The sequence below is a fragment of the Phyllostomus hastatus genome, unplaced genomic scaffold (genome assembly GCF_019186645.2).
Source record: "Phyllostomus hastatus isolate PE091 unplaced genomic scaffold, TTU_PhHast_1.1 phas_contig_38, whole genome shotgun sequence".
NCBI lineage: Eukaryota > Metazoa > Chordata > Mammalia > Chiroptera > Phyllostomidae > Phyllostomus > Phyllostomus hastatus.
The window spans coordinates 25,540,198-25,563,694 of NW_025333869.1; the positions used below are offsets into that span (position 1 = coordinate 25,540,198).

Genomic DNA, 23,497 nt, shown 5'->3' on the forward strand with positions numbered 1-23,497 from the left:
GACCCCAAGGCCCTCCAGCCCTCCAGCCCTCCCCGACGTCCCCTGCACTAGCACTAGCCGGCCGGCCTCCCTCCCCGGTTGCCCGTGGCGATGCCATAGTTCGTTGGAGGCTGCCCGAAGCCTCAGCCACTCTTTGCAGTCCCAGCCAAGCAGGCTGATAGAAGTGGGGAGAAGGGCCAAGATCCGCAGGGGCATGGGGTGGGGGTGGGGTGGCGGCAGAACCAGGCCTGAGCTCCCGGGTGCAGAGCCCCCTGGCCTGGTGGCAGGCCACTTCCTCCCCCAGGAGGTCCCAGGCAGGTGGCAGCAAGGAGCAGGAGACAACCTTCCCAGCAGCCTCCACCCCGAGCCTCCCTCCTCTGGTCTGAGGCTCTGATCCACCCCCTAGCCTTTCTCACCTCAGCCAGATGCACACCCTCTGCCCTAAGGATGAGGAAAATCCAGAGGCTGGGAACACAATGAGGCTGTCAGTCTCCTCCCTGAAAGGGCCAGAGGAAACCCTGGCTGCCCACCTCCCTGGAAAGAACAGCACCTCGGGAGGTGAGACAAACAGGAAGGGAGCGCAGCAGCGCCCCCAGCGCTGGGAGGGGGGAACCAGGCTGGGCCAGGCTATTGGTTCACAATCCACTTAGGAAAATTGACTTTCCAATGCCAAGCACCGCACGATCAAGCGGTAGGGGACTTGCGGTAGGGAGCTTGTCCTCCTCTGCTAACTGCTCCAGAGGAAGCAACAAATTAAGCTGCAGGGGTGCCCGCATCTGCCCCGCCCTCACCCGCCGGCTAAGGCCCGTCCCTGTCCCATCCCTCCAGCGCCTCCAGTGTGGCTGGGGGCCTGGAGGCCCGTGAAGCCCCTGGGATCACGCCCTTGTCCTCCAGAGCAGGATGAACCCCACATGCCTGACACGCCCAGGCCCTGTTGTCTCTCTGTGCGCCAGCAGCTCCTGCTAACACTGGGGGTGCTTCAGGAGCTCTGAAAATGCATGGGTTGTCACCGGCTCCAGGCTCTGGGATGTGTGTGTGTGTGTGTGTGTGTGTGTGTGTGCGCGTGTGAGAGAGAGAGAGAGAGAGAGAGAGAGACAGAGAGAGAGAGAGAGTGAGAGACAGAGAGACAGAGAGAGAGACAGAGAGAGATCAACCCTTAGGGGGGAGAAGGAAAAGCCAGCAAGAAGGGGTGTGACTCCAGCTCCATCCACTGTGTTCCCTGTGGCCCAGGGACGGCCTCTTAACTCCAACCTAGTTCCTTCGTCTCAGAAGAGGGCAGAATCATATGAGATAAACATGCTTGAGCGCCTAGGAGGGGCCGAGCACATAGTAGGTACCAGTTACTGTATTAAAATGTCAACAAATGCTCACCTCACATTAGGTGCTTTGCTTACAATACTTTACTGAAAAATGTACCTAATTCTTGTGACGACTTGGTGAGGTGTTTCACATTAGCCCCCCAGTTTACTGATGGGGAAACTCAGGCCAGAGAGGGTAAGCGACTTGCCCACGAGCACATAGCTAGCAAGAGGCTGAACCAAGGTTTGAACCCAAGAAACAGACTTCAGCGTTTGGGACGTTGCCCAGGACTCCACACTTCACTGGAGTAGCTCCACATACTGTGGGTGTCCCCCGAGAATCCTAATGCACCCCGACACTGTCCAGGACTCTCTAACGATGCGGGCTCTCTCACCGAAGGTCCAGCGAGGCTAAAACCATCCTTTCTGTGTCAAGGCTGAGGAAACTGTCCATCCCAATGAGGCCAGTGAGTGATGGGAGGCCAGCTGCCAACAGGGCAGCGGACCTGGGAGAGCACCGGGGCTTCCTGAAGCCAGGCCAGGCTCCCTGATACTCGCTAGGGGAGGGGGACTTTGCTAGGCAGGGGGACTCCCTCTCTGTGGGGAAACTGGTAGCCCGGGGGCCCGGGAGCTTGGGCAGTTGGTACTGAGATGACACTGTGCCCAGGGAGCTGGACACTGGTCTCCCAGCGGCCCGAGAGCTGGTCATGGTGGCCTCTCCCCTAGGCCGGGCAGCCTCAGGGAGAGAACACTGGAGCTGAGGGGGCATGGGCAGCCGAGAGCCTGACAGGCCCCACGGCCCCCGCCCCCACCAGCTCCCCACCTCAGTCTCTGGCCGAGTCTCAGGCTTCAGACGCAGACACCCTGGGGTCTGGAGCAGGCCTCGCTGGCCTCTCCTCTGTGAAGTGGCGGGACTGGGCCTCCCTCTGAGGGCTGGTGACCACGCCGGAAGGTGAGTGGCAGCCCCTGGATACAGCTGTGTGCTCACCCTACCTGCTAACCACGTGGGCCCCAGCCCACCCGGCGGTGGCTCCCTGGCTCTCCGAGGCACTGCGGGCTGTATTTATGACTTTGTTTTATATCCCTAATGCGGCGTGTTTATAAAGCAGGCACAGACTCGACCGAGGAAAGTAAACATTAGACATCCATTAGTGCGGCAGGCCCCGCCCCCACCGCACCCCTCCTCCGGGCCCTGGCACAGACGCATCTCTGGCCTTGGCAGGATGTGCCTGAGCGTCCTCATCAGCGCCTCTCCATCACCGCAGCGCCGGTGGCTCTCGACGTAGCTGTTGCCCACTTGCCAGCATCCCCACCCCCTTCCTAGGCATCCTAGAGGCCAACGCTGCCAGCAGACAAGGGGAAGAACGAGGGGCCGACCTGAGATTCCTCCCCAGAGGAACCGCTGGCAGACGACAGGCTGGCCAGCACACAGTAGTTGCTCGGTGAGTGTGGATAAATAAAAGGGGGCTGGAAGCCGCTGCCAGGGCTTGGGCAGCAGCGGAGTTGGGCCCCTGCCCTAACCGCCGGACACGTCCTCTCCTCCTTGGCCTGGCTCCTGCCCGAGCAGCTGGGGGCGGCTCCACAGGTATCCTGGATGAGGGCTACCTGCGCCCGCCCCGTGGGAGCCAGCTTGGAGGGAGCAGAAAGACGGAGTCTCGGGTTCCTGGGTGCTAACTCCGCCAGATGCTTTCAGAAAGCGTTTCACATAAACTCACTGACCCCATAACCACCCTAGGCAGAGGCTCCCAAACCTTTTTGGTCTTTAGCATCTTGGTAGTTTTTATCCAGTAATTTTTCTTGGTATTTTTACTGCAAGGCCATAAGAAATTCCTAGTGGTCCTGTTTATTAAGTAGTTAAATCCAAAGAGTGTTTGTGTGTGTATTCTAACACCTTAGCAGCCATTTGAAAAAATAATGCACAAAAATCTAGAGAAAAAAAAACACATTTGCATTCCATCCCCAAGCAGCCACCCTGACTAATGGGGTGTGTACACCTGTTGGGCTCTGTGTAAGTCCCCAAATCTTGGAATCAGAGTGGACACCACTACCTGCACTGTTTGTCTCAGGGTGCTTCCGAAGGCCCAGGCCCCAGCTTGGCAGACACGAAGACCACGAAAGGAAAGGAGCGTGACGTAATGCTGAAGTTACGAGCTGTCTTGAGCTAGAAGTTGTCGCAGTGGCTGGCAGCTGTCCAGTGCTGCTGTGTTTCCTGGGAGATTAAAAATGCCTCTCGGCGCCCCTGTGAGTCTGCTGCGGCACCCTGGGGTGCCTCTGCGGACCGCTGGTACCACAGCCCTATCCACTAGCTATTATTTTACCCTCACAGTACAGACGAGAAAACTGAGCCCCAGAGGGTGTAAGTAACTGGGCAGAACCACAACGCAAGGACGGAGCAGGGCCAGGGATGGAGCGAACGTGGGGCGTCCGGCACCTGCACCTCACTCCTGGAGCAGGCACGGGCACTCACGGCCACCGTGTGCCGGTGCTTCAGACGCTGCGGCTGATTCACTCCCCATGGCCCGCACAGTGGGGATTATTACCTGTCTGTTTCACAGAAGATGCAGCCCGCCAAGGGGCTGGCCTGGGGTCGCCAGTCAGTGGGAGGAGGCCAGGCTCCCGGGCACCCAGCTCCATGGCCTCACTGCAGCGCTCCCCACTGCCCCTTCTTTCCAGAGGAAGGAAACCGCTGAGCAGAGCATCGCTGGGAGGGGCCCTGCCTTTGCCAGGCCACGTCGGAGTTTCCCGCTGTGGAAAATGTCCCACATAAAGGTGTGTTTTTCTACTAACCAGAACTCACGGAGATCTGTGGTCCAACACTGCAGCCTGCCTTTAAAGCTGCAAACACGAAGGGCCCGGCGAGCCCCAGATGAAGGTGCGGGAGCCGGAGCCGCACACGTTCACGGGCGGGGAAGGAACCGCCACCGAAGCCAGGAGCCCCGGGTTTGCGCCCGGCTGCGGACTGGCGTGGCGGTGGGGCCTTCCTCTCAGGCCCCGGGGAGCCCATCTGTGGCATCAGGGAGCTGGTTGAGTCCATCTCTCAAGCCCTGCTCTGCTTCTAACACTTTGAGATTTGGAGATTCCTTGTGGGGAATCTGTGTTGATGTATGACAACACCCCAATGTGTGAATTCTGTCTTCAGGAAGTTCATTTGTTTCAAGAGGGGTCACCTTTCTTGCCATTTTTATTCCTGGCTCAAAACCCAGCATGGCCTGTGGTCCTCAGACGCGGCGTGGGGGGCGACGGGGCGGCAGGAAGAGGAACTCCGAGCTGCTGGGCTCTCTCCATGCGCCAGCTCACACGCCCTCGGCTTCAGTTCAAAACGACCACCAGCGCCTCTGGGTGGGACCTCTCCTGGGCACCGGGCAAACCCTCGCCTCTAATTCACCCACACCTGCTTATACGAGGTCTCTTGTCAGCTAGTCCCTTGGCAGCAGATTCACAGGCACAGAGGTCGTGCTTCAAGGGCCAACCAGTACAACACTGCCCATCAGCTCCTCCAACCTTGACTCGCACACCCCCAGCACGGAGCTCCCCACTGCCTCTCTCAGCTCCACTCGTCTCGGGACACACCTAGCAGTGAAGTCTTCCTTACTCCCAGCTGGACTGTGCTGTCTGAAGTTGCAGCCATGGCTACAATTTTAACCTGAGGTGACACAGGACAGTGCACTCCCTCCTCCCCATGACAGCCTCCCAGCCTCTGGAGGCTGTGGCCTGCCCCCCTTGGCCTTCTCATCTTTCTTTTGAATATTCACAAGACACGGTTTTGCATCCCCTCACCACCAACCTGGCCTCCTCATGGACACGTTCAGGTTTGCTCACTGAAAAGCTGGGGAGGGCAGGTGGAAAGGGTGGGCCTGGCAGGCACCTCCCTGCTTCTGGCAGCTGCTCATGAAGGGCAGGGAGTACACCACACCCCCACCCGGTGCTCCCCACAGGGAGCCAGGACAGGGCACCTGTCCCCTGGGAAGGTAGTGGAGCTGGCAGGACAGAGCGGGGAGGCTGAGCCCAGTCTCCACCCGACAGCGGGCCTGTGCCGGGCCACGGGCTTCTTCCCCAGGGCTGGGCCGTGGTACCGCCCAGCGTGGAGGCCCAGGCTGCCACCTGGCAGGTGGGAGGCCCCGAGGCAGAGGAAGCTGAGCCCCCAGGCTTGTTTATGAGGTGCCGGCATCTAAGCCAATAGAGTAAGCAGGAGCCAGGGGCCTTGGAGGAGAGTGTGGCTTAAGGACAAAGGGAAGGAGAGCGTATTTCCCAGAGTTACTGGAGAGGAGGAAGAGGCTAAAAGGATAGTGTCCAGACGTTGCTTCATGGGAGACTGTCCGGGCTGCCAGGGGAAGCCAGAGAGCCAGCAGGCCTCATTCAGATCCTCAACCTGCCCCTGACAGAGACCTTGGAAAGTTGTTTTACTTCTCAGGGCCTTCGTTTCCCCGCCCATAAAACCAGGGACAACAGGTGCGGCCCTGCCAGTTTTGAGGTGCTGCTGCGAAGGTCAGCTGAGAAAACAGACGTGAGTGTGCTCTGCGGGCCGGGTGGTGCCGAGAGGAGGGGAGGCACCAGGCAAGAAGTCTCTGGCTGTGCTGTGTGTGGGAGACCCTGGGACCCTACGTGGGCAGGTTCCTCGGCCTGCAGCCTCCTGAGGCCCAGCAGGCTGGGAGCACAGAAAGCAGATGCTCAGATGGGCCTGGCACCCTCCATTCCCCCAGCTCAGAGAGGGGAAGAGACTGATGCAGCATCACACAGCACAGTGACTGCCAAGCTGGACCAGTGCCCAGTTCCTGACTCGGGGTGAGGAGGGGAGATAGCACAGCCACAACAGGGCTGTGGGGAACGGCTTGAGCTCTGTCCTTCCCACGCCTGGGACGAAAACGCACTGCCATGCCTCTCAGCCAGGTCCGCTCTGGTGAGCCCTGTTTCCCAGGGCCGAGACCTCAGCATGAGGCTGCAGTGGTTTGGTAGGGGGACCTTGACACCCCTGCCCACTGGTTTTTGTCCCAGGTGGGTGACAAGACCAGGCCTGGGTCTCCAGGCTCGACACCAGGGGGCAGGCGTCTGCAGCCGAGCGGGCCTGGTGTCTCTGGGGCTGGCTGGCATGAGGCGGTGCCCACACTGAGGGACAGGGCTGGGGGTGGGGGGCAGGCGGGAGGCGAGGGAGGGAAAGACGCCCCACGCTGGGCACATTTATCATCAGCAATCACAGTCTTTCTCTAGCCCCTGGACACCGGCTAATTCTCGCCAGACTTGACCTCCCACTGCATGGAAAATCTCTTCCATTCACTTTGAGGCTGATGTGCTCCATGGGGGGTGGGGGGAGTGGGGGGAGAGGGGCCCATTTATTATTATGTTTTAAAAACACACAAACCCTGCATGGAAGGACCCCTCCCTGGACACAAAGCCCTTCTTCCATCTGGCCCTGGCTCCTGGCGGCTGTGGGGTTCAGGCTGGGGCCCCCCTCAGCGGTGGTTACAATGGCCATTACCGATGACAAATGGGGGCTGGCGGGCTTGGGGGAGGCTGAGTTACTCCTGACAAAGGAGGCCCCTTGCACAGCCGCTTTCCCATACCCTCTGCAGACCTTCCCGTGCCGTGACATCACTTCCTGTGCAGGAAGTGGCCTCGGATGGCCAGCTAGGGCAGGCGCTGGCACCCTAAAGGGGACGTCCAGCTGGTCCTGAGAAATTCTCTTCTGGAAAGACTTAGGGGCAAGCGAAGGCGCTGATGGGAGGCTGGGGACGGGGCCCCATTCGAGAGGGGCCGAGCTACTTAGCAGTAGGAGGGACACTTCAGTTACTGCATCACAGGTCTACCCTCAGCTCTCCGCACCCATGGCCTAGACCCTCCCTCCAGTCCCTCTCTCTGGTCACTGGGCTCCCTCTGCCTGGGCCTCGGTCCCTCTGGGGCTAATTTTTGGTTCCCTTCCAAGTCCCAGGTCCCAGGGTGTCACTGTGTCTGCAGACATGGGCGGTGAGAAGGGAGGACTCATTGCGCTTCTCCTTCCACTCCCAGACAAGGAGCTCGAAGCCCTCGGTCATCTTTCATGCTCCAGATAGCAACATTTATCCAGCACACGATGATGTGTGGCATCATCATCGACACAGCAGTCCTGCAAAGTAGTTGTTCCATTTCACAGATAAGAAAACCAAGGCTCAATGAAGTGAAAAGACATGCTCAGGCTCATAGCGATCAAGAAACCCTAAACTCTTCCAATTAAACCACAATCCTTTAGCCAGCAATGCCCCTGGGGGACCATCAGGGGGCAGCTTTTTTCCTGCCCATTTTGCAGCTGAGCAAATGGAGTTTCTCAGAGTTCACTAGTTTGCTGGAGGGGAAGAGGGTCTCAGGTTCCTAAGTCTAGCACTTGGCTTCCCGTCCTCTGTGGCCCTGACAAGTCCTGGACTGGTTTGAGACACCCCAGAAAATAGATCCATCCTGGTCCGGTAGGGGCCCACTGCTAGCCTGATGCAGCCCCCAAGAAATCACCCTCCAACACACACACTCACACCCATACCCCACCCATACCCCACCCATACCCCAGCCAAGGTCACGATCCACGGCCATCTCCCCTGGACACCCAGAGCTCTAGCCAGGCTGGGACAGTGACTCTTCTCTTAGGGTTGCCTGTATCAATGCTGGGAGACAATGGCAGTGACTCAGGCCTATGGGGGACCCATCACTTCGTTTGGTTGTCTTTCCCCCATCCAGAGTCGGGGTGGGGCAAGTTTGAGTTGCAATTCTAGACGCCACCAAACACCCAGTTGCTAGGTCCTGCCTCGGGAGGCCCCCCTTGCCCGCCCCCGCATCCAGCCCGCGATGCTGCCAGGCAGACCTTCGAGCTACGGGACCACACACGCCGCCTCCTGCAGTCTCCAAGTCCAGGCCCTTCCACCCAGAGCCCTCCTCACTGTGCTCCCCCCGCCCCCATGCTCCTGACCTCCTGTCTCCTCATAGTAGGCCAGGCGACCTTGCCAAATGTAAATAAGTCATGCCCCTACTCGCATCCTCCAGCAGCTTCCATTCGCATCCGGGATGAAGCCCTAACCCCACCGAACCCTCAGACTCCGGGTCCTCCCTCATCACTCACTGTGTGCCATGCCACCCAGGAGTGTCTCCTGCCCCTTGAATATGAACCTGCCTTCTTATCCTTAACCTCAGGGCTGTTCTCTCCTTTCACAATGCACCCTCAACCATGCACCTGTATTCTGTGGCTGACATTCTGTCCCTGATATCTCAGCTCAAGTGCCACCTGCCACCTCCTCAGTGAGGCCTTCCCCGACCACTGAATGCAAATTCGTCATCCTCTACCTTCCCAGGTGCTCTCTCTACACCGTCTTGTTTTTTCTTTTTGTGAGTGTTTTGTCTTTTGTTGCTTTTGGTTTTGCTTGTGTGTGTGTGTGTGTGTTTTTAGACATTGCTCATCTCTTTGAAATTACCTTCTTCCTGTATTTGATTGTTTGCAGCCTGTGTCTGAACAGGTCCGCTCTCTGGAAGGCAAGCTCCTTGAGGGCCCGGGTGCTTGTTCATCTGGGCCTACTGGGGACACAGGACTTTCTCCAGCTGCACCACCCACCTCTCTGGAAATACCTGAGGTGGCAGGTGTTTGTACAGGGGAGCAGCCAGGGGCAGTGGGCACAGCCTAGACTGACCTGGGCCACAGGAACCTGTCCCTCTGGAAACTCCATCCTGTAGGATGCTACCAACTGATGGAACATCAGAGATTATCTAATTGCTGTCCGCTAGGATGGAGACCAGAGAGGGTGTGGCCTGGCCTCAGGTCACACAGTACCTGGGCAGCAGAGCTAGTAAGAGAAATGGCTCTAGAACCCTGGGGAAGGTAGGGAGACTTTGTTTTTAAAAAACCACCTTTTCCTTCTAATAAAAACAGCCTCTTTTTTGCCTTTTATCATTCTAATTTAGAGAAAAATAAAAATGAAAGTAAAAACCACCCATCTCCATCCCCAGTTTACCAGGATCACATTGGACATTGGTCCTCTCTGCCTTTTTTAGGGGCACACATATTTCGTTACTTAAAGGAGCCTCACTACATGCAGTGTGTGTTCTCTGCTTTCCTCTCAAGGCTGTTGTTAGCTGAGGCCTTTTAAAGATTTCATTTATTTATTTTAGAGAGATGGGGAAGGGAGGGAGAAAGAGAGGGAGTGAAACTCTAGCACAACCATACTGGGGATGTGGCCTGCAACCCAGGCATGTGGCCTGACTGGGAATTAAACCAGTGATGCTTTGGTTCGCAGCCCGTGCTCAATCCACTGAGCTATGCCAGCCAGGGCAAGCTGAGGCCTTTTACACCACAAGCAAAATGCACCAGGCGCCTCTCTCTGAGCACAGCATACATGTCAGACGGGCACAGGCCAGCTGAGCCGACTATCGGACAACAGTTTGGGTTGTGGGAGGTACTGTGGAATGCAGGGCAGGAAGACACCTGGTGTCCTGTCTGCCTCCCCAAAAAGTCAAAATGCATACGGGTACAGCCTCTGGCCCCAGAGCTGTCTGACCAGGCAGTGGTTCCGACCTGCTGCCCTCCCCGGCTCGCTGGCCCCACGCCACCCTGGGAAGTCCCAGGTCATTCCTGTACAGAGTGCCTCGTCTGCCTCCTCAGACTCACATGCCAAGGCAAAGCAGCCCCTCCTTGCGAAGTGAAGACAACTGCCAACACATTGCAAAGTGGAGAAACTATGGTCCTTGCCCACTATCGTCAGCATTGTCACCATGCCTGGCCAGCCCCTGCCCCGGTGCTGGCTAGGGCCACCTGGGAGGCCACTCGGACTCTGGGAAGTGGAGCCCTTAGACCTGAATCCAACCCTCCATGTCCACAGGGGATCCCGAGGCAAGAACGGGCACTAACTTGTCCATAGTCAAACAGCCGGTCAGGGGCTGCAGTGCCCCTCATATCTTGGCATCGTGTTGGCATAGAGAGAATCACAGCAGGGAGAAAAGGGGTACCCAGACAGGTCTTGGCCAGTCTGTGAAGTGGGGCATGGGACAAGTGGGGAGAGACAAAGAGAGGCCGAGATGGGAGTCATGGGGAGAGAGGCAGAGAAAGAGAAACCCAAGAGCACCAAGCAGTGGGTGGCGAGTAAAGCTGCATATGGGCATCTTTTGGTCTGTTCTGAGCCTGGAGTCCACTCAGGTTCCTGTTTAGGCCTTGGGGACAAGGGAGGAAGTTGGCCACCCATCACTGGCCTTCACGCCCACTCCTACTCTGGTCCTTGCACAAGGCCGGGAGGGCAGACCTTGTGGACTCGGGCTCTCGGGAACTCCCTGGGGGCCAGAGGTGAGCAGCAACTAGCCTCAGGTCACCACTAGGTCGGCAGAAAGCTAGGCCTGGAACGGGGCACCTGGCACTCAGCCTGACGCTCTGCCTTCGCCTCTCTCTGGTCCCCACGGTGGAGAAGACCCTGGCCCTGAGCTTGGGTGAGCTGTTGAGTTGGTGGTGGTGCAGGCGGCACTGGCCCTGGGGACGGCACAGCTGGCTCCTCTCTCTGGGGCACCTCGAGGGAGGCAGGGTGGCGGGCAGGGACTTGCCCCCATTCTTTAACCGGGCATTTCCTGAGTGCTTCCCCTCAGTCATGCCTATGGTAGGGCCCGGAGAGTAATGACTGCGTGTCAGTTCCACCAACGGGAAGCCCACGGCCAAGGTTCGAGGTTAAGGATCCAGAAACCTTGACTCTGACTTGTGCTCAGTGTGCCTCCAGCCTGGCTCTGCAGTCCTGTGATGATTCCTTTGCCTGCTGACCACCTCCAGGGCAAGAATAAATCTGCTGTTTGTCTACAGTGCCCTCCTTCTCGCCCAGGAGCCAGCCTACTTCCTCTGGAAGCAGGTGTGGACTGCTTGCACCTCGACCAATGCAGGGACGGCTCATCCAACAGGCTCCTGTAATCCTTCCTGTTTCTTGGGCTGAAACACACTGTCGCTGTCCTTGGCTCATGAGGTGAACTTGGGTAAGCCATCTCCCTCTGGGCCTCAGTATTCCCCTCAGGGAAATGGGGTCACTTTTACTTGCTTCAGCCCACGGTTGTTGGGAACATTTAGGTCAGAAGCATTAAACTATTTCGCCAGCTAGGCAAGCCCTATGCACTTGCTTACTTCTGATTATTGCTTTTCACAGTAAGAGACGGTGGGCATGCTTTCCTGGGGCTGCCAGGGCACGGCCTGACATCCGGACCACCAGCTCCAGGGTTTTCCTCTGGGTTACCCACTCCCACCCTGCCCCCACCACCCAGCTGCTGCCCCAGTCCACTCCGTGATGACTCGAAGCTGCAAAAGGCTGATGCAAGCTGGGAGGAGGGAATGAAACAGACTCGAGTGGGGCAGATGGAGCTCCGCCCTCCGCCCCGGGGGAATGTGGCCCTCCCCCTGCCGGCTTGTTTGCACCTGCTGATGTAACCAATGGGCCTCCTTGGCTCAGGGCTTGGCCTGTTCACCTCAGCCTCCGAGCTCGAGTCAGAGGAAGGGTTTGAGGGCAGGAGGATAGGCGTACAGCCGCGTGGCCCATGGGGTGGGGGCTCTGCCCCAGGGAGGGGCAGCTCGGTCCAGCAGAGGGGAGGACAGACCCTGAAAAGTGGCCTGAAGACCAGCAAGTGCCCTGCAGTAGCAGAACCTGGATCAAGCCCAGTATGCCGCTGGGTCACTTCAGGGACGCTGTCCCATGTCCCTGAGCCCGGTACATGACAGGCACTCGACTTGTCACTCCATGGATTTTTGAGGCAAACAAGGACGCCTGAGAGGGGAAAAGAAAGATGGAAGGAAGTGTGGCTCCACGGGAGAAAAATACCAGAATAGTACTGGGCTGGCCACGGCTCACTGGTGACTTTGGGCCAGCTGCCTCACCTCTGGGGGCCTTGGGCTGTCTGTGAGACAGGCACGGAGACGGGCATGGCATCACCGTGCCTGCCTCACAGGCAGTTGGGACCATAGGTGTGAAGATGCAACAGGACATGGAAGCATGTGGATGATTTGGGGGAGCCAGGGAGTGCCGGAGGGGGTGCTTCTCACCAGGAGCCTGGGAAGGGGAGGTGGGGACTGTCAGCCGTGTGCTGTCTGGCCTGGCCCCAGGAACCTCCCCTGGGGGAGGAAGGCTCGGAAGAGGAGTACATGCCTCCCCAGAGGCCTCCAAGGAGCCATCAAAAACACGCAGGTGAGGGACAAGAGCCAAGACACGCTCCTGGAAACTGCAAGGCCGCCTGCATGCAGCCGAGGGCCCTGACCGCAGGAGCCCAGGGTCTGGGGATCACTCTGTCTCCAGACTGTAATTCTCGAAGCTGGTTTCCAGGGAGACAATATTGCTCCTTCCCTGAGAAAGGGGAGGAGGAAAGCCCCTCACCTAGTTTATGCACTTCTTTGGTTGGCACTGAAGGCTCTAACGGACAGGAACCAGCCAGGTGGGGAGGCGCCCATCTAAGCCTTCCAGACCGCTCAGCCCTGGGGTGGGGTGGGGGGGCAGGGCAAAGTGGGGCCCTAGGTTCTGCTGGGCGCCTCTGGGAAGGGAGCCACATTCAGACTGGGGGGCACGGGCTCCCTGGGCCACAAAGATCCACCTTTCCCTTTAGTACAGCAGCTTGTGTCCCAGCAGGTCATGTGGGAAACCAGTCACGCCACCGGCTGACCTGGGCCCAGGCACTGCACAGAGCCCTGGTGTCCGCCATTCACCTGGAGTCTCTCAGCAACCTTCGGGGCACATAGTCTCATTATAACTCCCAGTGTGCAGGTGAGGAAACTGAGGCACAGAACTTGTTCAAGGTCACAGAATAGGGTTTGTCATACGGGCCTCCCTAATTCTAAGCCCATACCCACTAACCTCTACGCCAGTGGCTCTCAAACTGTAGTCTGTACCCAGATGGCCTGGAGGCAGGCAAGGCCCGGTGTGCTGTGGTCTCCCGCTTTGCAGACCTGTGGGGGGCCCAGGAGTGTGCATTTCTAACAAGTTCCCAGGTGCTGTGGTTGGCCCACTGCTTTATGCCAGGTGACAGTGCTAAACCCAGGCCAACTCCCTTTCCTTGAGTGCATCTATGACTCGAGGGGTTGGAGACCCTTCAAAGGGAAAGGAACTAAAGGGATTACCTGGGGGCACAGTGCCGGCTACCTGAGCCTGAATCAGGCCTGGTGAGCGGTAACTCCTAATGCCAACACCAACAGCATCACAGGCACCTGAGTTCTCGCAAATTACTCAGCCTCTCTGGGTCTCGGTTTCCTTATCTGCAAAATGGGGGCGATAGTATTTCTAGGAAGGATGGAACACATTACACACACACATTGCTTGGAGGACCGCTTGGCACCTCAACAGGGCTTATTGAGTATAAGCTGCCTTGTTATTGCTGCCACCGTTAATACCTACATCATCCGTATTATCTTTCTAACAACTTGGAAGGTTGGTGTCAATACTCCCCTCCACTGGCTACTGAAGTCCCTCAGGGGGTAAGCACCTCGCCCAAAGGAACTAGGTGGCGGGAAAGGATGGTAAGCCAGGTTTGGAACTCCAGGGGTGCAACTGTCCACCATAAGCAGAGACAGACGTCTACTCTGGCCGCTTCCTCTGGAAAGGACGAAGGGTTATTCCCTCCCTTATGTTTCCTGCGCTTCTTTCTAGACCCAGCTTAGCCCAGGGTGCAATGAGTGTCACTGGTGAGTGGAGAATGACTCCGACAGAGAACCAGAGGCTGTGTGGGCCGCCCACACGCGCTGACCTTGGGCAGCCAGGCCCCTTCCCTCCCTGTCTGTCCCTCTGTCCCCTGGTCCGCTCCTCCTTAACTGGGTACCCTTAAGGCTTGAGGGCTGGCTTGGTCCAGCCCCTGAAAGAGGGAAAGGTCACTTGCTTCCCCTGTGACCCCCTGTCCCCACATCCCCTGAGATCCCAAGTTCAAAACAATAGAGCCTTCGGGTTGCCCTTGATGTAAAGGTTTAGTAGGTGGCTAATTTTAGCTGAGAAATACTCGGCATTTTCCCAGCCGCTGTCACTGCCGCACTCTGAGCTGGACAAATGGCCTTGGTTTTCCTCCCCAATTGTTCTCAACTGGGGGGCTGGGAGCTGACTCCAGCTCGGGACAATGCCCTTTGTGTCTGCTTCCGGGTGGCTCCTAATAACTCAGCGAAGGGGATGGGACAGCCTGGAGCTAGCAGCTCCACCCCCATCCTGGCTGCCGGGCCCCTCCCTTCACAGAATCAGGGATCCCAAAATGCAGCACTTAATAGGGCTTGCCGGTCACAGCCTCCTCAAATCCTCTAGGTGAGGCAGAGAGGCAGGGCTTGTGGCCTGAAGGGGCCTCCCCGTAGACAGATGGGGACACCAAGGCCCAGAGAGGGTGTGCCTGGCCTAAGGTCATACAGCACTCTGACAGAGCTGGGCCTGGACTGCGGGTCTGCAGACTCACGGTCCAGTGCTCTTTGCACCACGTGCAGGAGAAATCCTACTGCTCTGTTTCCACCCAGCATGGGGGCACCTCGGAGGGCCAGACCCCAGACTGCAAGCCTCCCATTCTTCTCTCGGCCTCCAGGGGAGCCCCCTGGAGTGCTGCCCTACCTCCTGCGTCACTCCCCTCACCTGGCTGAATCCCTGTCTTCAGGTCTCCCCTTAAAGGTCACCTCCCTCCTCAGAGAGCCAGGTCCTCACTGTGCCCCTCCCAACTACACAGAGTCCCTGGCTCATCCTCCAGTATTTTTCTTCTTATGGCCCTTGTCACCTTCTTTGGTTATCTGTTCATTTGCATATTTCCTTGTTTAATGCCTGGGTCCCCACCGATCCTGGGCTCCCAGGGGGGCATGCGCATGGTGACAGTAACAACACGTGGCCATCTATCCGCCTGGGTTCTGGGGTGAGTCCGAGAGCTCCCGCTGTGCCAAGTGAGTCTGAGGGAGGGGATCCCAGGGGATTAACCCGGCAACTGGGGCCACTCAAAGCCTGGGACAGCGGCTATCTGCCACGCAGTGAGCATGTATTCAGATGTTTTCAGTAGCACGATGGCCTTCATGGAGCTTTCTGCCTGAACACCCATCGCTGGCTGATGGCATGTGTGTGCCCACTGCTCACCCCAGTGACAGCTTGGCACACATAAGATGCTTAATAGATGGTTCTTGCATGATGGATGAGCCTCTTGGGCTCTTCTGGGTGGATCTGCGCCCCACCCTGTTCACGGATGGCTCTGGAAGCAAGAGAAATGAAGGGCCCTGGGACAGGTCCTCAGAGCCCAGGGCAGGCCCACTCCACAGGGCTACTTGCTGGCCACACAGCTCCACGCTCTGCCTGGCCCCCGCTGCTACAGCGGGCCTAGCACGCTATAATTAGAGTCCTCCTTCCAGGCTCCGGTAATGAGGGGTGTCGGGTGCCAGCTGTAATTACAGCCTGGTTAAAATGAACAGGAGCCACCTCCAAGCCAAATTACAAAGTCTTCAGCCGGACTCCCTCCTGCCCCGTTCCCTTTTTATGGGGCTGGTTAGAGGGAGGGCGTGGGGAGTTTACAGAGAAGACAGCTCAGACTGGGGCTGCGGTCTTGGGAGAGTGGAGAGCTCACAGTATGAGCCTTTGTTGCTTTAAAAACTGTCCTCGCACCACCCTCTCTGCCCCACCCTCGTCCAAGTTCCCATCCAAAGCCAAGGTCAGGATGGGCAAAGAAACCAACTGAGGCTGCTCTTCCAATCCTTCCGTCAGAGCCCCACCTAAGCAGAGCACTCTGTCCAGGCCCATTGTCACGGGCTCTGTGCAGCTGTATTTCATGGGCACGACCGCCATCACCCCCGTCTGACGAACCAAGGTTCGGTGTGTAACTAATTTGCCCCACATCACAGTCAGTAAGAGGCAGACCAGGGCCTAAGCCAGGGCCACACAGGGAGCAGGTTCTGGAGTGCAGGAACACTCCCTTTCCAGCCCCTCACAGCACTGGGCACAAGGCGGGGCAAAAGGAAGGGCTCGGTGAGTCCAGAGAAAGATGTGTTTTGCAAGTCAAGGCCCAGGAGGCCAGCTTTCCCTTTTAGAGATGGAGAAACTGAGATTCCGACTTCCACTGGCAGGTCAGGATCTGGAAGTGGAGCCAGGACGTGGGAGGCCCCGGTGTCCTCAGAATCTCAGGGTGTCAGAAGGTGTAAGGGCTATTGAGAAAACCTGGTTCGGGGGCAAATACACAGCAGCCCGGTCCCCCCAAGGCTGTGGCAGACATCACTGGCTGATCAATGGTGGCCGTCATGACCAGTCTCCTTGGAGGCTAACCTACCGCTCTGCTGCACCCTCAGCCCAGCCCTGTCAACCCTGGGCTTCCTGTGTGGAGAAGACTCAGCCCTGCTCCCCACAGTACTGACCCAGCTGGCTGGTCTGCTGCCCTGACCAGAGAGAGGCCTTCATAAAGGACAGGGGGACAGGCTTGCGTGCCATGGAGGTGTCCTGGTGCAACAGAGGCAACCTCTCTCCCGGCCGAGCTGCCATCCCTTCCCGGGCCTCTTGGCTGAGCCCTCCTCCCAGCCAGAAAAGCTGGCTCCAGCCGCCCACTGCCCACTCACTAAAATTCGCCTGTGGTGACTCAGTCTTCTTGTTACCCACCCCCCTTCTCCTGCCCCTGGCGTCCCCCGCTCTGACAAGCCTCTTCAATGGTGCCTTTGATCAGGGCTCTCCCGGCTCCTGAAGACGGACAGCCTGCCGCCCTCAGCAAGGGGCACGGAAGAGTCAGGTCTTGGAAGACCTGACCACGACAGGATGGCACAACCCCAATGTCTGCACTTTTAAGTGACTCCCCCACCCTCACCCAATGACCAAAGGTCCTGGGTCCAGAACCTTCCAGCGAAGGTGCAAACGCCGCTGAGATTTCTGGGAGGTGCCTGCTTCCCTTGGCAGTGCCAGCCCGGGACCCGAGGGCATTTTCAAAAGGACACTTTAATTAGGAAACAGGGCGGCCAGCCAGCGGGATTGCAGGCCACACCCAGTGCCATCAGAGGCCTCCAGACTCCCAGGCCCAGCCCACTCTCGCCTCCCCTCCCTGCCACCTCTTCCCGGGGGTGTGGGACGGGGAGGTCCCCGGGCACCCCCGCTTACTGGCCCTACTGTGGGGCCCCTGAAAAGGATGTCTCAGGCGTGGTTTCTTGAGCTGAGTTTTGGATCGGACATGGAAATGAGCATGCTGGGGACGGCTGGCAGAAGCAGAGAAGCCGCTCTGGGGGCAGGAGGTGGGGAGCAGTGGCCACCCCTACGCTGGGCCATGCAAGGGTGTGGGCACCAGAGCCTCCACCCGAGCCCACGTGTCCCCCACTGTCTCCACCACAATGACAAAGGTTTGTCTCCTAGAGGCTCCGGCTGACACCCAAACCGCCCTGTGCCAGACGGCGTTCTCCCACACCCTAAACGGGCAGACTTGGCGCTGCCTGGGGCCGTCTGCCCCTAAATGTCAGGGGCCCAGGCCCACAGGTCTGTCCAAGCTTGGCTATGGCTGAGGCACTGTGCCCCGCATGTCCTCTCTGTGCCCCAATTTTCTCCTCTGTAAAACTGGGGAGACCCACATGAGTCCCCCTGGCCTGCTGTTCAGCTGAACAGTCACATATGTGAAAGGAGTCAGCACGGGGTCTGACTGGGCACTCGGAAAACTTGGCTTGGGTTCAGGTCCTGCCCACATACTCACTACCTGGCTGTGGGACCCTGGGCAAGCTACTTGCCCCTCTGAGCCTCAGTTTCCTTATCTTTGGATAAGGTAAATAGTACTCCTTATAGATGTGAAAGGGCTTTATAACCTCTAAAGGGCCATCCAGGTCTAAGATTAGTCAGTATCGTTTTTTCTAATGAATGGCTACACTTACTTCCTTCCACCCTGCCCATGAGGTGAGGCTGGGCCATTCCTAGACTAGTGACTTCTGCCTCCCAGGGTCCCTGCTCGGCTGCCCCAAGGCTCGGCCTATCTTCTGTTGCCTGCCAGCCGTCTCCTGGACAGAGAGGTGACGGGGCGTCCTTGGGCAGGGGGGAGAGGGTGGGGCTGTGGATGCTTAGTTCTCTGGGGAGGAATGGTGGATTCTCTGCTCAGCCGGTCATCCCCCTCAAGAGAAAAGGCAACGTGGGCATGGGAGTGGGCGGGAACGGGGCTGGGCACCTGAGAGGCCCTGGGAAGGTGGGCATGGGCAGAAGCCAACTGAGCAAAGCCTGTCCATGGTTCCTTGGGATGCCCCCAAGAAGTGTGACCCTTCATCTCTCTGGACCTTCTTCCTCTAAAAGGATGCTGTCCAAGTACCTGGCTTGTCCTGCTGCTCTTAGATGCTCGGGAGTGGAGGGTCTGGGAAAGGCACAGCCAGAGGCCAGGTGTGCTGGAGGTGTCTCAGGGCTCCCTTTGGAGAGAGGCGGGTGGCCGGCCTCCTGGGCACTCAAGAATCAAAGCGATTGGAACCGCCAGGCTTCGCCCCAGCTCCCAGTGGTAAAAGCCTCGCACATGCAGGGGAGAACCTCAGCGTTAACGGCTAAGGGACTGTAGGCAGGTGATTTTTACCTCTCTGGGCCTTGATTTCTTTCCCTGTAAAATGGGGCTGTTAACAGTCCCTAGCCTAGAGGAAAACTAGGAAGAATAAATGTGATCGAGTGTGGAAAACTGAGTCTGGTGCCCGGCTCAAGGGAAGCTCTCAACAACAGTTTCCAGTTCACGCAGTGCTGCCCCTGGGCGTGTGGCTTCAAGTCTCTGGGCCTCGGTCTTCTTGTCTGCGAAGTGGGTTATCAGGATATCACCTAACTCCACAAGATCCCACGTATGAAAGGCTTCAGCACAGGGCTGGTACATAGCAGGCACTCTAAGCATCCATGGAAGCCGTGGAAGCCAGGTGACCTGGCAGAGCTCCTCACGCACCTAACCCTAACCCTAACCCTAACCCATCCCAGTCCCAGGGAAGGGACACAGCCTGGCCTCTGGCCTACAAACAGGCTCAGTGGTCTTCTTGCTCATTCTGGCTCTCAGGCCCCAGATGGCTGCTGGCCCCCAGCCAGAGGCAACACCTTCCAAACCCACGCAGCACCTACATGCAGCCCCTCCTTGCAGCACCTGGCCTGAGGAGGCAGGAGCTTGCCGCCCAGTGGTGACTCCTAGACAGGGGCCGGGGAAGGCAGACCTGGTTCTGCCCATTTCACAGATGGGGTGTGTCAATGAGGCATTAGTGACCTGTGTGAATGATCTCAGTGGGCCTGGAGGGGGAGCGGCTCCAAGAGAGACACCAGAGGTCCTCAGACCCCTGCCCAGAGGCCAGAGCGCCCTCTCCACTCAGGCTTCCTCTCAGCCCAAAGCTCCAGACTCACCGTCTGAGGTACGTGGGCAGAATGGTCCCACTTCACAGGTGAGTAAAAAGGCTCAAGAGAGGTGCGTGGGAGGCCTGGCTCACGTGCTGAGCCGGGGGCGGAGGTGCGGTCTGACCCGGGGCTCTTCTGCCTCCACCGCAAGGCCAGGAACGCTGCGGAGAAGACACCTGCAGAGAGGAACTGGGCGAGGCCTAGGGCTGCTGTCGACTCTCCTCCCGCCTGCCCCTCGGCACCTGGCACAGAATGAGAGCGCACCTGCTGACGAACAGAGGGGATCCCTGGGGCTCGGCCTGCCAGGGCACCCCCTTCACTCGCCCCTGCCAGGGTGGTTTGCACTGGCTGCTGGACCCTCTTCCCCTCCCGCTTTTGGCCCGCCCCAGTTCTCCTCAGGAAACTTCCTTAATCCTGGTGCCCATCCTCCTCCCTGGATCCCAACTGCCTCCCCCATATACACAGCTCCACACTCTCTGGCTTCGTCGTAGTCTTCCTCTCCACCCCACTAGGCCGCACCATGGCTGGAGTGTGCTTGCGACACCCCAGGGAGACAGGGGACTTAAGCTGTTGCCTTAGCTCAGTAAACGACAAACTGCGTGACCTTGGACAAGATGCTGACCCTCCCTGGGCCCCTGCTTGCCCGTCTGTCATTGGAGGTTAGATGAGAAGTTCTGATGCTCTATGAATATCAAAGTCCGAGACGAAAGCACAGGGTGGTAGGCTGGTGGGCATCTGGAAGCTGAGACTCCTGGCTCACCTCTTGGCTCCCCATGGGGGCCTCGGACAAGCTAGTCCGGGGACTGGGCTGCCAGGCGGTGCCACCCTCTGGACCGCTGAGTCCCTGCGTGGGCTCCATCTGCTTTCTCAGAGCCATCAATGTGTCTCTGTCTCCGGCCTCTGCCCAAGTTCCCTCCACTCCCCGCTCCATCTTTGCCCGAGAGCAATAGTGGTTGCCCCTGTCACGGAAGCCAGATCCTGGCAGAATTATTTCCCTCTGTGCTGGGCTTCCATTAGTCAGTAAGCACACCGGGCCCGGGCGGGGTGCTGGGGGATGAAGTAACATAAATCACTGTGGCTCTCTCTCCCAGCCTGGCTGCCGACAGCCTGGGCGCTCTGCTGGCTCAGCGGTCTCTCTTCCTGGAGGGCCTGGGCCCAGGCCGGAGCGGCTGTGTATGGGGCAGTGGCACAAGGGTGTAGCAGGCACACAGCCCCTCACTCCACATCTCTGGGGTACATATGACACCGTGACAGCAGCACCCCAGCTCCCTACAAAGTGTCATCTGGTGATCACTCAAGGAAGGGGATGTGGTAGGGACTTTGGTAAGTCACTGACATTCAAAGCCTCAGTTTCCTGACTTACAAAATGGGGGTGATCATATGCCAACCCCCCAGAGTCCATAGGGGATTACCCGAGACCCCCACCCCCAAAACACACACACACATACACACACACACTAAGTGCCAGACCATGACTTGGGGAAAAATCGCTTGCCTTTTCCTGTGGGGGCTCAGGGTAGAGAGGCGGGGCCTGCTCCCCTTGGTTCAAAGCCGCACCTCATAAACTACACTCTTCCGTTTTGCAGACGGACAGGAACAGCTCCTTTACTTGGGACCCACACTGCTACGGGTGAAACAAGCCTCGGGACAGCTTTGGAGCCAGGCCCGTTACTTGGAAAGGGTGAGGGTTCAGCCCGGGCTGGTAGGTGCAGGAGCCTTTGGCATCCTCAGTGAGCAAAGTTTGGTTGAGAAAATTAAATGAGATCACAGGGGTGATATTAAAAGAGCAAATTGCTTTAAAGGGCTTCCGCTCGTTCCAGATCTCGCTGCAGATGGATGGCACTAATTACCAGCAAGGAGTGGCCAGCTTCGTGAAGCGGGTCCCTGGGGCCCCCCAGTGTTTCTAAGTCAGGGACTCCTCCGCCAGTGAGAGCCCTGAGCTCCTTTCGTCTCCGACTCGCATTCCCTTCCCCCAGAAGCCGTGGCGCCTCGTGAAGTCTGGGAGTGTGTGCTGCATGGGACACACTTTTTACCATCTCCTGGGCCCTCGCAGCTCTGCTGGGGCTTCTGAGAATGACAAATCAGGGCTGACTCTTGTTCCAAAATCACAAAACAACGTGGCCACACGTGTCAAGGAGGGTGTGTCTTCTCACCTAGTATTCCATTTCTGGGAAGCGCTCCCAAGCAGCTCCACTGAGCGGGGTGCATGGAGATGTTCAGTGCGGGGTAATTTACCAAGGTCAAAGGGCCGACAATGGGGACACTGAGTAAATGACAGTCCATCTCCAGTGTGGATGCTTCTCAGGTATTAATGGTGCTAATTACGAAGTCCACGTAATCAAGAGAGAAAGGTCCATGGAGTCACATTAAGTGAGGAACCAGAGTGTAAAATGAAACACGTGATTCACTGCTTGGACTACACCATAAAACCAACCTGGGCCACAGCCTGGAAGGAGACGCACTAATAAGCAAGCTGTGCTTGGGTCTGGGTGGTGAGGTTATGGCTGATTATTTTGCAGAACTTTATTTCCCATTATTTGGGGCACTATGGCAACATTGCCTGGACTGTATAAACAAATCAAGAGTTCTTGGACCCAGAGGTAAGGGGGGAAGGGGCAGAGCCTGATGATTTTTCAAAGGGCCCTGGGGATTCTAGCAAGTGACCCTCAGGCTGCTAGCTTGGAAGCAGAGTGAACGGTCTAGGTTCCTCCAGTGCTCAACACTCAGGGCTGGGAGCCCGAGGCCAGGGGCCATCCGGCTCCATGCACCTGCTGCCCCAGGAAGGCCTGTCTGGGGATGCCCCATTGTTCTCTGGCCGGGAGGAAGGTGGAGGACAAGGAGGATGGCTGTTCCAAAGCCAGGAAATAAATCCCCCCCCACCCAGCCTCTCCATTCAGTTGGGCTTATTGATGGAGGCCCGGGGGGCCTGGGGAGAGCAAGCAGCCTTCCCAGGACGCGTGAGAAAATTTCCCTGTGCTGGGCCCACGCCGCCTTGCAGACCCTGGGGGCCCATCCTAGAGGCTTCCTCTGGCTGTTTCCTGGCGTTGTCGGCCCCACGCCTCCACAGCAGCAGGATGCCAGGCGCCCACAGTCCCGGCGCTGCTTGCACTCCTCCCATATCACCACAGCGCCTCTGGACACTGGCCTTCAAGTGGGTAAGACCAGGGCCTTATAGAATCTGACAGTCTGTAAAGAGAGCCCCATGAGCTCCCCTGCTCCCCACACTCCCACCATGCTAGAAGCCATGGATAGTTGCATATAATTTACATTAATTTGCATAACTACCTGCTATAGTGCAAAGATCATTGAACCAAGAGTCAGAAGCCTTGGAGCCTAGTCCCAACAATACTACTAACGTGATGTGGCCTTGAGCAAATTTCTGCTGTCTCTAGGCACTGGTCCCTCATCTGCTACATCGGGGGCCAGGCTGCTGGTCTGTAAGTTGACATGACATGGTGGGCAGGAAGAAAGACACGCATGGAGCAAGGAGGGGGTCCCTGGGATCCCTCCCCTCCCAAGTGACCCCCACCTGGGACAGGTGCTCCCTGAATGCCTCCTGGAAGACGTCCCTGAGCCAGATACTCCTGGGGTTGTATCTGTGTCCTGGACTGCAGTGCTCACCCCTCACCCCAGGGGGTGTGGGTCCCTGGGGGACTGTGCCCACGGTTCTGTCCAGCTCTCCTACCCCACCTCCCCTTGGCAGCCCTGGGGAAGCCAGAAGCTTCTGAAATCCTGTGGGCCAGGTGCTAGAGAGCTTGCCAGGGCCCCGATGAGAGGGAGGCAAAGTTCTAGGCTGTCCAGAGACTGAGTGGACTCAGCAGACACACTCACAATCACACCCACCACCACTAACTGCTGCTGCCACCACTGTAGTCTGGACCAAATAGTGCCACTCCCAACAGGAGACTGCCAATCCCAACATCGGCCACCTTGGCCTTCCCTGCAAGCCCGCCCACCTGCTGCAGGCATTTCGTAGGCAACAGA

General features: G+C 58.0%; 1 protein-coding gene across 2 annotated transcripts in view; it reads right to left on the minus strand.

Annotated features, from left to right (window-relative positions):
• UNC5B (unc-5 netrin receptor B) overlaps nucleotides 1-23,497 on the minus strand; it is an 86,016-nt gene that overhangs the window by 21,699 nt on the left and 40,820 nt on the right. The gene's annotated exons all lie outside the window — the stretch shown is intronic.